This window comes from Astatotilapia calliptera, chromosome 3 (assembly GCF_964374335.1).
Source record: "Astatotilapia calliptera chromosome 3, fAstCal68.1, whole genome shotgun sequence".
In the NCBI taxonomy this organism is placed as follows: Eukaryota; Metazoa; Chordata; class Actinopteri; order Cichliformes; family Cichlidae; genus Astatotilapia; species Astatotilapia calliptera.
In genome coordinates, this window is record NC_137424.1 from 22,121,492 (window position 1) to 22,134,971 (window position 13,480).

The 13,480-nt window shown below is 57.7% G+C and overlaps 8 non-coding genes across 8 annotated transcripts; all 8 read right to left on the reverse strand.

The window, feature by feature from the left end:
- Positions 1-468: 468 nt before the first annotated feature.
- LOC145427266 (5S ribosomal RNA) lies at positions 469-587 on the reverse strand. The gene has a single exon (XR_013907999.1). It is a non-coding gene; the product is annotated as a 5S ribosomal RNA (ribosomal RNA).
- A 1,096-nt stretch (positions 588-1,683) lies between these two features.
- LOC145426821 (5S ribosomal RNA) lies at positions 1,684-1,802 on the reverse strand. The gene has a single exon (XR_013907540.1). It is a non-coding gene; the product is annotated as a 5S ribosomal RNA (ribosomal RNA).
- Positions 1,803-3,492: 1,690 nt separating this feature from the next.
- LOC145426328 (5S ribosomal RNA) lies at positions 3,493-3,611 on the reverse strand. Its single transcript, XR_013907038.1, has one exon. It is a non-coding gene; the product is annotated as a 5S ribosomal RNA (ribosomal RNA).
- Positions 3,612-5,575: 1,964 nt separating this feature from the next.
- LOC145426848 (5S ribosomal RNA) lies at positions 5,576-5,694 on the reverse strand. The gene has a single exon (XR_013907568.1). It is a non-coding gene; the product is annotated as a 5S ribosomal RNA (ribosomal RNA).
- A 3,118-nt stretch (positions 5,695-8,812) lies between these two features.
- On the reverse strand, positions 8,813-8,931 carry LOC145427277 (5S ribosomal RNA). The gene has a single exon (XR_013908008.1). It is a non-coding gene; the product is annotated as a 5S ribosomal RNA (ribosomal RNA).
- A 1,134-nt stretch (positions 8,932-10,065) lies between these two features.
- Positions 10,066-10,184, reverse strand: LOC145427288 (5S ribosomal RNA). Its single transcript, XR_013908009.1, has one exon. It is a non-coding gene; the product is annotated as a 5S ribosomal RNA (ribosomal RNA).
- Positions 10,185-11,359: 1,175 nt separating this feature from the next.
- LOC145426329 (5S ribosomal RNA) lies at positions 11,360-11,478 on the reverse strand. The gene has a single exon (XR_013907039.1). It is a non-coding gene; the product is annotated as a 5S ribosomal RNA (ribosomal RNA).
- Positions 11,479-12,574: 1,096 nt separating this feature from the next.
- LOC145426927 (5S ribosomal RNA) lies at positions 12,575-12,693 on the reverse strand. Its single transcript, XR_013907647.1, has one exon. It is a non-coding gene; the product is annotated as a 5S ribosomal RNA (ribosomal RNA).
- Between the last annotated feature and the right edge of the window lie 787 nt (positions 12,694-13,480).

Consider the following 13,480-nt stretch of genomic DNA (forward strand, 5'->3'; position numbering starts at 1 on the left):
GGTGTGGTGTAAGTGGCCTCAATAGCAACTAAGGCCCTGGTGTGGTGTAGGTGGCCTCAGCCAGCAGCCACAGGCCCTGGTGTGGTGTAAGTGGCCTCAGCCAGTGCCACAGGCCCTGGTGTGGTGTAAGTGGCCTGAGCAAGAGCCACAGACCCTGGTGTGGTGTAATTGGTCTCAATAGCAACTAATGCTCTGGTGTGGTGTAAGTGGCCTCAGCCAGCAGCCACAGGCCCTGGTGTGGTGTAAGTGGCCTCAGCCAGCAGCCACAGGCCCTGATGTGGTGTAAGTGGCCCCAGCCGGTCACTCAGGCCCTGGTGTGGTGTAGGTGGCATCAGCTAGCAGCACAAGACATTGGAAAACAGCCAAAAGCAATGTCGTTAATGTGCCCTCATTAATGGGCAGCTGCTTTTGGTCTTTTAATACACCCCTTCTCTGGATCAAAAGCGGTTCAATGACATGAAAATGAAAGGCTTACAGCACCAGGTATTCCCAGGTAGTCTCCCATCCAAGTACTAACCAAGCCCAGCCCTGCTTAGCTTCCGAGATCAGACGAGGTCGGGCGTGCTCAGGGTGGTATGGCCGTAAGCTGCTGGCCCCAGCACAATGTCTCAATTTATGGATTCAACTGATTAGGTGGCAAGTACCTGAAGTTACGAAGACAATCCTTTAACCATACCTGCATGTTTGCATAATACCCTAACCCAAAGGCTCAGTTTAGCATTTATCTAACAGCACAGGCCCTGGATTGTTGAAGATGGCCTCAGGAACCAGCACAGGGCCTGGTGTGTTGTACATGGCCACAGCTAGCAGCACAGGGCCTGGTTTGGTGAAGATGGCCTCGGCCAGAAGCGCAGGGCCTGGTGTGATGTGAGTGGCCTGAGCAAGAGCCACAGGCCCTGGTGTGGTGTAAGTGGCCTCAGCCAGAAGCCACAGGCACTGGTGTGGTGTAAGTGGCCTCAGCCAGCAGCCACAGGCCCTGGTGTGGTGTAAGTGGCCTCAGCCAGCAGCCACAGGCCCTGGTGTGGTGTAAGTGGCCTCAGCCAGCAGCCACAGGCCCTGGTGTGGTGTAAGTGGCCTCAGCCAGTGCCACAGGCCCTGGTGTGGTGTAAGTGGCCTGAGCAAGAGCCACAGACCCTGGTGTGGTGTAATTGGCCTCAATAGCAACTAATGCCCTGGTGTGGTGTAGGTGGCCTCAGCCAGCAGCCACTGGCCCTGGTGTGGTGTAAGTGGCCTCAATAGCAACTAATGCCCTGGTGTGGTGTAAGTGGCCTCAGCCAGCAGCCACAGGCCCTGGTGTGGTGTAAGTGGCCTGAGCAAGAGCCACAGACCCTGGTGTGGTGTAATTGGCCTCAATAGCAACTAAGGCCCTGGTGTGGTGTAGGTGGCCTCAGCCAGCAGCCACAGGCCCTGGTGTGGTGTAAGTGGCCTCAGCCAGCAGCCACAGGCCCTGGTGTGGTGTAAGTGGCCTCAGCCAGCAGCCACAGGCCCTGATGTGGTGTAAGTGGCCCCAGCCGGTCACTCAGGCCCTGGTGTGGTGTAGGTGGCATCAGCTAGCAGCACAAGACATTGGAAAACAGCCAAAAGCAATGTCGTTAATGTGCCCTCATTAATGGGCAGCTGCTTTTGGTCTTTTAATACACCCCTTCTCTGGATCAAAAGCTGTTCAATGACATGAAAATGAAAGGCTTACAGCACCAGGTATTCCCAGGCAGTCTCCCATCCAAGTACTAACCAAGCCCAGCCCTGCTTAGCTTCCGAGATCAGACGAGGTCAGGCGTGCTCAGGGTGGTATGGCCGTAAGCTGCTGGCCCCAGCACAATGTCTCAATTTATGGATTCAACTGATTAGGTGGCAAGTACCTGAAGTTACGAAGACAATCCTTTAACCATACCTGCATGTTTGCATAATACCCTAACCCAAAGGCTCAGTTTAGCATTTATCTAACAGCACAGGCCCTGGTGTGTTGTACATGGCCACAGCTAGCAGCACAGGGCCTGGTTTGGTGAAGATGGCCTCGGCCAGAAGCGCAGGGCCTGGTGTGATGTGAGTGGCCTGAGCAAGAGCCACAGGCCCTGGTGTGGTGTAAGTGGCCTCAGCCAGAAGCCACAGGCACTGGTGTGCTGTAAGTGGCCTCAACCAGCAGCCACAGGCCCTGGTGTGGTGTAAGTGGCCTCAGCCAGCAGCCACAGGCCCTGGTGTGGTGTAAATGGCCTCAGCCAGCAGCCACAGGCCCTGGTGTGGTGTAAGTGGCCTCAGCCAGAGCCACAGGCCCTGGTGTGGTGTAAGTGGCCTCAGCCAGTGCCACAGGCCCTGGTGTGGTGTAAGTGGCCTGAGCAAGAGCCACAGACCCTGGTGTGGTGTAATTGGCCTCAATAGCAACTAATGCCCTGGTGAGGTGTAGGTGGCCTCAGCCAGCAGCCACAGGCCCTGGTGTGGTGTAAGTGGCCTCAGCCAGTGCCACAGGCCCTGGTGTGGTGTAAGGGGCCTCAATAGCAACTAATGCCCTGGTGTGGTGTAAGTGGCCTCAGCCAGCAGCCACAGGCACTGGTGTGGTGTAAGTGGCCTCAGCCAGCAGCCACAGGCCCTGGTGTGGTGTAAGTGGCCTCAGCCAGCAGCCACAGGCCCTGGTGTGGTGTAAGTGGCCTGAGCCAGCTGCCACAGGCCCTGGTGTGGTGTAAGTGGCCTCAGCCAGAAGCCACAGGCACTGGTGTGGTGTAAGTGCCCTCAGCCAGCAGCCACAGGCCCTGGTGTGGTGTAAGTGACCTCAGCCAGCAGCCACAGGCCCTGGTGTGGTGTAAGTGGCCTCAGCCAGCAGCCACAGGCACTGGTGTGGTGTAAGTGGCCTCAGCCAGCAGCCACAGGCCCTGGTGTGGTGTAAGTGGCCTCAGCCAGCAGCCACAGGCCCTGGTGTGGTGTAAGTGGCCTGAGCCAGCAGCCACAGGCCCTGGTGTGGTGTAAGTGGCGTCAGCCAGTGCCACAGGCCCTAGTGTGGTGTAAGTGGCCTGAGCAAGAGTCACAGACCCTGGTGTGGTGTAATTGGCCTCAATAGCAACTAATGCCCTGGTGTGGTGTAGGTGGCCTCAGCCAGCAGCCACAGGCCCTGGTGTGGTGTAAGTGGCCTCAGCCAGTGCCACAGGCCCTGATGTGGTGTAAGTGGCCTGAGCAAGAGCCACAGACCCTGGTGTGGTGTAATTGGCCTCAATAGCAACTAATGCCCTGGTGTGGTGTAAGTGGCCTCAGCCAGCAGCCACAGGCCCTGGTGTGGTGTAAGTGGCCTCAGCCAGCAGCCACAGGCCCTGATGTGGTGTAAGTGGCCCCAGCCGGTCACTCAGGCCCTGGTGTGGTGTAGGTGGCATCAGCTAGCAGCACAAGACATTGGAAAACAGCCAAAAGCAATGTCGTTAATGTGCCCTCATTAATGGGCAGCTGCTTTTGGTCTTTTAATACACCCCTTCTCTGGATCAAAAGCGGTTCAATGACATGAAAAACAAAGGCTTACAGCACCAGGTATTCCCAGGCAGTCTCCCATCCAAGTACTAACCAAGCCCAGCCCTGCTTAGCTTCCGAGATCAGACGAGGTCGGGCGTGCTCAGGGTGGTATGGCCGTAAGCTGCTGGCCCCAGCACAATGTCTCAATTTATGGATTCAACTGATTAGGTGGCAAGTACCTGAAGTTACGAAGACAATCCTTTAACCATACCTGCATGTTTGCATAATACCCTAACCCAAAGGCTCAGTTTAGCATTTATCTAACAGCACAGGCCCTGGATTGTTGAAGATGGCCTCAGGAACCAGCACAGGGCCTGGTGTGTTGTACATGGCCACAGCTAGCAGCACAGGGCCTGGTTTGGTGAAGATGGCCTCGGCCAGAAGCGCAGGGCCTGGTGTGATGTGAGTGGCCTGAGCAAGAGCCACAGGCCCTGGTGTGGTGTAAGTGGCCTCAGCCAGCAGCCACAGGCCCTGGTGTGGTGTAAGTGGCCTCAGCCAGCAGCCACAGGCCCTGGTGTGGTGTAAGTGGCCTCAGCCAGTGCCACAGGCCCTGGTGTGGTGTAAGTGGCCTGAGCAAGAGCCACAGACCCTGGTGTGGTGTAATTGGCCTCAATAGCAACTAATGCCCTGGTGTGGTGTAGGTGGCCTCAGCCAGCAGCCACAGGCCCTGGTGTGGTGTAAGTGGCCTCAGCCAGTGCCACAGGCCCTGGTGTGGTGTAAGGGGCCTCAATAGCAACTAAGGCCCTGGTGTGGTGTAAGTGGCCTCAGCCAGCAGCCACAGGCCCTGGTGTGGTGTAAGTGACCTCAGCCAGCAGCCACAGGCCCTGGTGTGGTGTAAGTGGCCTCAGCCAGCAGCCACAGGCCCTGGTGTGGTGTAAGTGGCCTCAGCCAGTGCCACAGGCCCTGGTGTGGTGTAAGTGGCCTGAGCAAGAGTCACAGACCCTGGTGTGGTGTAATTGGCCTCAATAGCAACTAATGCCCTGGTGTGGTGTAGGTGGCCTCAGCCAGCAGCCACAGGCCCTGGTGTGGTGTAAGGGGCCTCAATAGCAACTAATGCCCTGGTGTGGTGTAAGTGGCCTCAGCCAGCAGCCACAGGCACTGGTGTGGTGTAAGTGCCCTCAGCCAGCAGCCACAGGCCCTGGTGTGGTGTAAGTGGCCTCAGCCAGCAGCCACAGGCCCTGGTGTGGTGTAAGTGGCCTGAGCAAGAGCCACAGGCTCTGGTGTGGTGTAAGTGGCCTCAGCCAGAAGCCACAGGCACTGGTGTGGTGTAAGTGCCCTCAGCCAGCAGCCACAGGCACTGGTGTGGTGTAAGTGACCTCAGCCAGCAGCCACAGGCCCTGGTGTGGTGTAAGTGGCCTCAGCCAGCAGCCACAGGCCCTGGTGTGGTGTAAGTGGCCTCAGCCAGAAGCCACAGGCACTGGTGTGGTGTAAGTGCCCTCAGCCAGCAGCCACAGGCACTGGTGTGGTGTAAGTGACCTCAGCCAGCAGCCACAGGCCCTGGTGTGGTGTAAGTGGCCTCAGCCAGCAGCCACAGGCCCTGGTGTGGTGTAAGTGGCCTCAGCCAGCAGCCACAGGCCCTGGTGTGGTGTAAGTGGCCTGAGCAAGAGTCACAGACCCTGGTGTGGTGTAATTGGCCTCAATAGCAACTAATGCCCTGGTGTGGTGTAGGTGGCCTCAGCCAGCAGCCACAGGCCCTGGTGTGGTGTAAGTGGCCTCAGCCAGTGCCACAGGCCCTGATGTGGTGTAAGTGGCCTGAGCAAGAGCCACAGACCCTGGTGTGGTGTAATTGGCCTCAATAGCAACTAATGCCCTGGTGTGGTGTAAGTGGCCTCAGCCAGCAGCCACAGGCCCTGGTGTGGTGTAAGTGGCCTCAGCCAGCAGCCACAGGCCCTGATGTGGTGTAAGTGGCCCCAGCCGGTCACTCAGGCCCTGGTGTGGTGTAGGTGGCATCAGCTAGCAGCACAATACATTGGAAAACAGCCAAAAGCAATGTCGTTAATGTGCCCTCATTAATGGGCAGCTGCTTTTGGTCTTTTAATACACCCCTTCTCTGGATCAAAAGCGGTTCAATGACATGAAAATGAAAGGCTTACAGCACCAGGTATTCCCAGGTAGTCTCCCATCCAAATACTAACCAAGCCCAGCCCTGCTTAGCTTCCGAGATCAGACGAGGTCGGGCGTGCTCAGGGTGGTATGGCCGTAAGCTGCTGGCCCCAGCACAATGTCTCAATTTATGGATTCAACTGATTAGGTGGCAAGTACCTGAAGTTACGAAGACAATCCTTTAACCATACCTGCATGTTTGCATAATACCCTAACCCAAAGGCTCAGTTTAGCATTTATCTAACAGCACAGGCCCTGGATTGTTGAAGATGGCCTCAGGAACCAGCACAGGGCCTGGTGTGTTGTACATGGCCACAGCTAGCAGCACAGGGCCTGGTTTGGTGAAGATGGCCTCGGCCAGAAGCGCAGGGCCTGGTGTGATGTGAGTGGCCTGAGCAAGAGCCACAGGCCCTGGTGTGGTGTAAGTGGCCTCAGCCAGAAGCCACAGTCCCTGGTGTGGTGTAAGTGGCCTCAGCCAGCAGCCACAGGCCCTGGTGTGGTGTAAGTGGCCTCAGCCAGCAGCCACAGTCCCTGGTGTGGTGTAAGTGGCCTCAGCCAGCAGCCACAGTCCCTGGTGTGGTGTAAGTGGCCTCAGCCAGCAGCCACAGGCCCTGGTGTGGTGTAAGTGACCTCAGCCAGCAGCCACAGGCCCTGGTGTGGTGTAAGTGGCCTCAGCCAGCAGCCACAGGCCCTGGTGTGGTGTAAGTGGCCTGAGCCAGCTGCCACAGGCCCTGGTGTGGTGTAAGTGGCCTCAGCCAGAAGCCACAGGCACTGGTGTGGTGTAAGTGCCCTCAGCCAGCAGCCACAGGCCCTGGTGTGGTGTAAGTGACCTCAGCCAGCAGCCACAGGCCCTGGTGTGGTGTAAGTGGCCTCAGCCAGCAGCCACAGGCCCTGGTGTGGTGTAAGTGGCCTCAGCCAGTGCCACAGGCCCTGGTGTGGTGTAAGTGGCCTGAGCAAGAGTCACAGACCCTGGTGTGGTGTAATTGGCCTCAATAGCAACTAATGCCCTGGTGTGGTTTAGGTGGCCTCAGCCAGCAGCCACAGGCCCTGGTGTGGTGTAAGTGGCCTCAGCCAGTGCCACAGGCCCTGGTGTGGTGTAAGGGGCCTCAATAGCAACTAATGCCCTGGTGTGGTGTAAGTGGCCTCAGCCAGCAGCCACAGGCACTGGTGTGGTGTAAGTGCCCTCAGCCAGCAGCCACAGGCCCTGGTGTGGTGTAAGTGGCCTCAGCCAGCAGCCACAGGCCCTGGTGTGGTGTAAGTGGCCTGAGCAAGAGCCACAGGCCCTGGTGTGGTGTAAGTGGCCTCAGCCAGAAGCCACAGGCACTGGTGTGGTGTAAGTGACCTCAGCCAGCAGCCACAGGCCCTGGTGTGGTGTAAGTGGCCTCAGCCAAAAGCCACAGGCACTGGTGTGGTGTAAGTGCCCTCAGCCAGCAGCCACAGGCACTGGTGTGGTGTAAGTGACCTCAGCCAGCAGCCACAGGCCCTGGTGTGGTGTAAGTGGCCTCAGCCAGCAGCCACAGGCCCTGGTGTGGTGTAAGTGGCCTGAGCAAGAGCCACAGGCCCTGGTGTGGTGTAAGTGGCCTCAGCCAGAAGCCACAGGCACTGGTGTGGTGTAAGTGGCCTCAGCCAGCAGCCACAGTCCCTGGTGTGGTGTAAGTGGCCTCAGCCAGCAGCCACAGGCCCTGGTGTGGTGTAAATGGCCTCAGCCAGCAGCCACAGGCCCTGGTGTGGTGTAAGTGGCCTCAGCCAGAGCCACAGGCCATGGTGTGGTGTAAGTGGCCTCAGCCAGTGCCACAGGCCCTGGTGTGGTGTAAGTGGCCTGAGCAAGAGCCACAGACCCTGGTGTGGTGTAATTGGCCTCAATAGCAACTAATGCCCTGGTGTGGTGTAGGTGGCCTCAGCCAGCAGCCACAGGCCCTGGTGTGGTGTAAGTGGCCTCAGCCAGTGCCACAGGCCCTGGTGTGGTGTAAGGGGCCTCAATAGCAACTAATGCCCTGGTGTGGTGTAAGTGGCCTCAGCCAGCAGCCACAGGCACTGGTGTGGTGTAAGTGGCCTCAGCCAGCAGCCACAGGCCCTGGTGTGGTGTAAGTGGCCTCAGCCAGCAGCCACAGGCCCTGGTGTGGTGTAAGTGGCCTCAGCCAGCTGCCACAGGCCCTAGTGTGGTGTAAGTGGCCTCAGCCAGAAGCCACAGGCACTGGTGTGGTGTAAGTGCCCTCAGCCAGCAGCCACACGCCCTGGTGTGGTGTAAGTGACCTCAGCCAGCAGCCAAAGGCCCTGGTGTGGTGTAAGTGGCCTCAGCCAGCAGCCACAGGCCCTGGTGTGGTGTAAGTGGCCTCAGCCAGTGCCACAGGCCCTGGTGTGGTGTAAGTGGCCTGAGCAAGAGTCACAGACCCTGGTGTGGTGTAATTGGCCTCAATAGCAACTAATGCCCTGGTGTGGTGTAGGTGGCCTCAGCCAGCAGCCACAGGCCCTGGTGTGGTGTAAGTGGCCTCAGCCAGTGCCACAGGCCCTGGTGTGGTGTAAGTGGCCTGAGCAAGAGCCACAGGCCCTGGTGTGGTGTAAGTGGCCTCAGCCAGAATCCACAGGCACTGGTGTGGTGTAAGTGCCCTCAGCCAGCAGCCACAGGCACTGGTGTGGTGTAAGTGACCTCAGCCAGCAGCCACAGGCCCTGGTGTGGTGTAAGTGGCCTCAGCCAGAAGCCACAGGCACTGGTGTGGTGTAAGTGCCCTCAGCCAGCAGCCACAGGCACTGGTGTGGTGTAAGTGACCTCAGCCAGCAGCCACATGCCCTGGTGTGGTGTAAGTGGCCTCAGCCAGCAGCCACAGGCCCTGGTGTGGTGTAAGTGGCCTCAGCCAGTGCCACAGGCCATGGTGTGGTGTAAGTGGCCTGAGCAAGAGCCACAGACCCTGGTGTGGTGTAATTGGCCTCAATAGCAACTAATGCCCTGGTGTGGTGTAAGTGGCCTCAGCCAGCAGCCACAGGCCCTGGTGTGGTGTAAGTGGCCTCAGCCAGCAGCCACAGGCCCTGATGTGGTGTAAGTGGCCCCAGCCGGTCACTCAGGCCCTGGTGTGGTGTAGGTGGCATCAGCTAGCAGCACAAGACATTGGAAAACAGCCAAAAGCAATGTCGTTAATGTGCCCTCATTAATGGGCAGCTGCTTTTGGTCTTTTAATACACCCCTTCTCTGGATCAAAAGCTGTTCAATGACATGAAAATGAAAGGCTTACAGCACCAGGTATTCCCAGGTAGTCTCCCATCCAAGTACTAACCAAGCCCAGCCCTGCTTAGCTTCCGAGATCAGACGAGGTCGGGCGTGCTCAGGGTGGTATGGCCGTAAGCTGCTGGCCCCAGCACAATGTCTCAATTTATGGATTCAACTATTTAGGTGGCAAGTACCTGAAGTTACGAAGACAATCCTTTAACCATACCTGCATGTTTGCATAATACCCTAACCCAAAGGCTCAGTTTAGCATTTATCTAACAGCACAGGCCCTGGATTGTTGAAGATGGCCTCAGGAACCAGCACAGGGCCTGGTGTGTTGTACATGGCCACAGCTAGCAGCACAGGGCCTGGTTTGGTGAAAATGGCCTCGGCCAGAAGCACAGGGCCTGGTGTGATGTGAGTGGCCTGAGCAAGAGCCACAGGCCCTGGTGTGGTGTAAGTGGCCTCAGCCAGAAGCCACAGGCACTGGTGTGGTGTAAGTGGCCTCAGCCAGCAGCCACAGGCCCTGGTGTGGTGTAAGTGGCCTCAGCCAGCAGCCACAGGCCCTGGTGTGGTGTAAGTGGCCTCAGCCAGCAGCCACAGGCCCTGGTGTGGTGTAAGTGGCCTCAGCCAGAGCCACAGGCCCTGGTGTGGTGTAAGTGGCCTCAGCCAGTGCCACAGGCCCTGGTGTGGTGTAAGTGACCTATATAGCAACTAATGCCCTGGTGTGGTGTAAGTGGCCTCAGCCAGCAGCCACAGGCCCTGGTGTGGTGTAAGTGGCCTCAGCCACTGCCACAGGCCCTGGTGTGGTGTAAGTGGCCTCAATAGCAACTAAGGCCCTGGTGTGGTGTAGGTGGCCTCAGCCAGCAGCCACAGGCCCTGGTGTGGTGTAAGTGGCCTCAGCCAGTGCCACAGGCCCTGGTGTGGTGTAAGTGGCCTGAGCAAGAGCCACAGACCATGGTGTGGTGTAATTGGTCTCAATAGCAACTAATGCTCTGGTGTGGTGTAAGTGGCCTCAGCCAGCAGCCACAGGCCCTGGTGTGGTGTAAGTGGCCTCAGCCAGCAGCCACAGGCCCTGATGTGGTGTAAGTGGCCCCAGCCGGTCACTCAGGCCCTGGTGTGGTGTAGGTGGCATCAGCTAGCAGCACAAGACATTGGAAAACAGCCAAAAGCAATGTCGTTAATGTGCCCTCATTAATGGGCAGCTGCTTTTGGTCTTTTAATACACCCCTTCTCTGGATCAAAAGCGGTTCAATGACATGAAAATGAAAGGCTTACAGCACCAGGTATTCCCAGGTAGTCTCCCATCCAAGTACTAACCAAGCCCAGCCCTGCTTAGCTTCCGAGATCAGACGAGGTCGGGCGTGCTCAGGGTGGTATGGCCGTAAGCTGCTGGCCCCAGCACAATGTCTCAATTTATGGATTCAACTGATTAGGTGGCAAGTACCTGAAGTTACGAAGACAATCCTTTAACCATACCTGCATGTTTGCATAATACCCTAACCCAAAGGCTCAGTTTAGCATTTATCTAACAGCACAGGCCCTGGATTGTTGAAGATGGCCTCAGGAACCAGCACAGGGCCTGGTGTGTTGTACATGGCCACAGCTAGCAGCACAGGGCCTGGTTTGGTGAAGATGGCCTCGGCCAGAAGCGCAGGGCCTGGTGTGATGTGAGTGGCCTGAGCAAGAGCCACAGGCCCTGGTGTGGTGTAAGTGGCCTCAGCCAGAAGCCACAGGCACTGGTGTGGTGTAAGTGGCCTCAGCCAGCAGCCACAGGCCCTGGTGTGGTGTAAGTGGCCTCAGCCAGCAGCCACAGGCCCTGGTGTGGTGTAAGTGGCCTCAGCCAGAGCCACAGGCCCTGGTGTGGTGTAAGTGGCCTCAGCCAGTGCCACAGGCCCTGGTGTGGTGTAAGTGGCCTGAGCAAGAGCCACAGACCCTGGTGTGGTGTAATTGGCCTCAATAGCAACTAATGCCCTGGTGTGGTGTAGGTGGCCTCAGCCAGCAGCCACAGGCCCTGGTGTGGTGTAAGTGGCCTCAGCCAGCAGCCACAGGCCCTGGTGTGGTGTAAGTGGCCTGAGCAAGAGCCACAGACCCTGGTGTGGTGTAATTGGCCTCAATAGCAACTAAGGCCCTGGTGTGGTGTAGGTGGCCTCAGCCAGCAGCCACAGGCCCTGGTGTGGTGTAAGTGGCCTCAGCCAGCAGCCACAGGCCCTGGTGTGGTGTAAGTGGCCTCAGCCAGCAGCCACAGGCCCTGATGTGGTGTAAGTGGCCTCAGCCAGAGCCACAGGCCCTGGTGTGGTGTAAGTGGCCTCAGCCAGCAGCCACAGGCCCTGGTGTGGTGTAAGTGGCCTCAGCCAGAGCCACAGGCCCTGATGTGGTGTAAGTGGCCCCAGCCGGTCACTCAGGCCCTGGTGTGGTGTAGGTGGCATCAGCTAGCAGCACAAGACATTGGAAAACAGCCAAAAGCAATGTCGTTAATGTGCCCTCATTAATGGGCAGCTGCTTTTGGTCTTTTAATACACCCCTTCTCTGGATCAAAAGCGGTTCAATGACATGAAAATGAAAGGCTTACAGCACCAGGTATTCCCAGGCAGTCTCCCATCCAAGTACTAACCAAGCCCAGCCCTGCTTAGCTTCCGAGATCAGACGAGGTCGGGCGTGCTCAGGGTGGTATGGCCGTAAGCTGCTGGCCCCAGCACAATGTCTCAATTTATGGATTCAACTGATTAGGTGGCAAGTACCTGAAGTTACGAAGACAATCCTTTAACCATACCTGCATGTTTGCATAATACCCTAACCCAAAGGCTCAGTTTAGCATTTATCTAACAGCACAGGCCCTGGATTGTTGAAGATGGCCTCAGGAACCAGCACAGGGCCTGGTGTGTTGTACATGGCCACAGCTAGAAGCACAGGGCCTGGTTTGGTGAAGATGGCCTCGGCCAGAAGCGCAGGGCCTGGTGTGATGTGAGTGGCCTGAGCCAGAAGCCACAGGCACTGGTGTGGTGTAAGTGGCCTCAGCCAGCAGCCACAGGCCCTGGTGTGGTGTAAGTGGCCTCAGCCAGCAGCCACAGGCCCTGGTGTGGTGTAAGTGGCCTCAGCCAGCAGCCACAGGCCCTGGTGTGGTGTAAGTGGCCTCAGCCAGAGCCACAGGCCCTGGTGTGGTGTAAGTGGCCTCAGCCAGTGCCACAGGCCCTGGTGTGGTGTAAGTGGCCTGAGCAAGAGCCAAAGACCCTGGTGTGGTGTAATTGGCCTCAATAGCAACTAATGCCCTGGTGTGGTGTAGGTGGCCTCAGCCAGCAGCCACAGGCCCTGGTGTGGTGTAAGTGGCCTCAATAGCAACTAATGCCCTGGTGTGGTGTAAGTGGCCTCAGCCAGCAGCCACAGGCCCTGGTGTGGTGTAAGTGGCCTGAGCAAGAGCCACAGACCCTGGTGTGGTGTAATTGGCCTCAATAGCAACTAAGACCCTGGTGTGGTGTAGGTGGCCTCAGCCAGCAGCCACAGGCCCTGGTGTGGTGTAAGTGGCCTCAGCCAGCAGCCACAGGCCCTGGTGTGGTGTAAGTGGCCTCAGCCAGCAGCCACAGGCCCTGATGTGGTGTAAGTGGCCCCAGCCGGTCACTCAGGCCCTGGTGTGGTGTAGGTGGCATCAGCTAGCAGCACAAGACATTGGAAAACAGCCAAAAGCAATGTCGTTAATGTGCCCTCATTAATGGGCAGCTGCTTTTGGTCTTTTAATACACCCCTTCTCTGGATCAAAAGCGGTTCAATGACATGAAAATGAAAGGCTTACAGCACCAGGTATTCCCAGGCAGTCTCCCATCCAAGTACTAACCAAGCCCAGCCCTGCTTAGCTTCCAAGATCAGACGAGGTCGGGCGTGCTCAGGGTGGTATGGCCGTAAGCTGCTGGCCCCAGCACAATGTCTCAATTTATGGATTCAACTGATTAGGTGGCAAGTACCTGAAGTTACGAAGACAATCCTTTAACCATACCTGCATGTTTGCATAATACCCTAACCCAAAGGCTCAGTTTAGCATTTATCTAACAGCACAGGCCCTGGATTGTTGAAGATGGCCTCAGGAACCAGCACAGGGCCTGGTGTGTTGTACATGGCCACAGCTAGCAGCACAGGGCCTGGTTTGGTGAAGATGGCCTCGGCCAGAAGCGCAGGGCCTGGTGTGATGTGAGTGGCCTGAGCAAGAGCCACAGGCCCTGGTGTGGTGTAAGTGGCCTCAGCCAGAAGCCACAGGCACTGGTGTGGTGTAAGTGGCCTCAGCAAGCAGCCACAGGCCCTGGTGTGGTTTAAGTGGCCTCAGCCAGCAGCCACAGGCCCTGGTGTGGTGTAAGTGGCCTCAGCCAGAGCCACAGGCCCTGGTGTGGTGTAAGTGGCCTCAGCCAGTGCCACAGGCCCTGGTGTGGTGTAAGTGGCCTCAGCCAGTGCCACAGGCCCTGGTGTGGTGTAAGTGGCCTGAGCAAGAGCCACAGACCCTGGTGTGGTGTAACTGGCCTCAATAGCAACTAATGCCCTGGTGAGGTGTAGGTGGCCTCAGCCAGCAGCCACAGGCCCTGGTGTGGTGTAAGTGGCCTCAGCCAGTGCCACAGGCCCTGGTGTGGTGTAAGGGGCCTCAATAGCAACTAATGCCCTGGTGTGGTGTAAGTGGCCTCAGCCAGCAGCCACAGGCACTGGTGT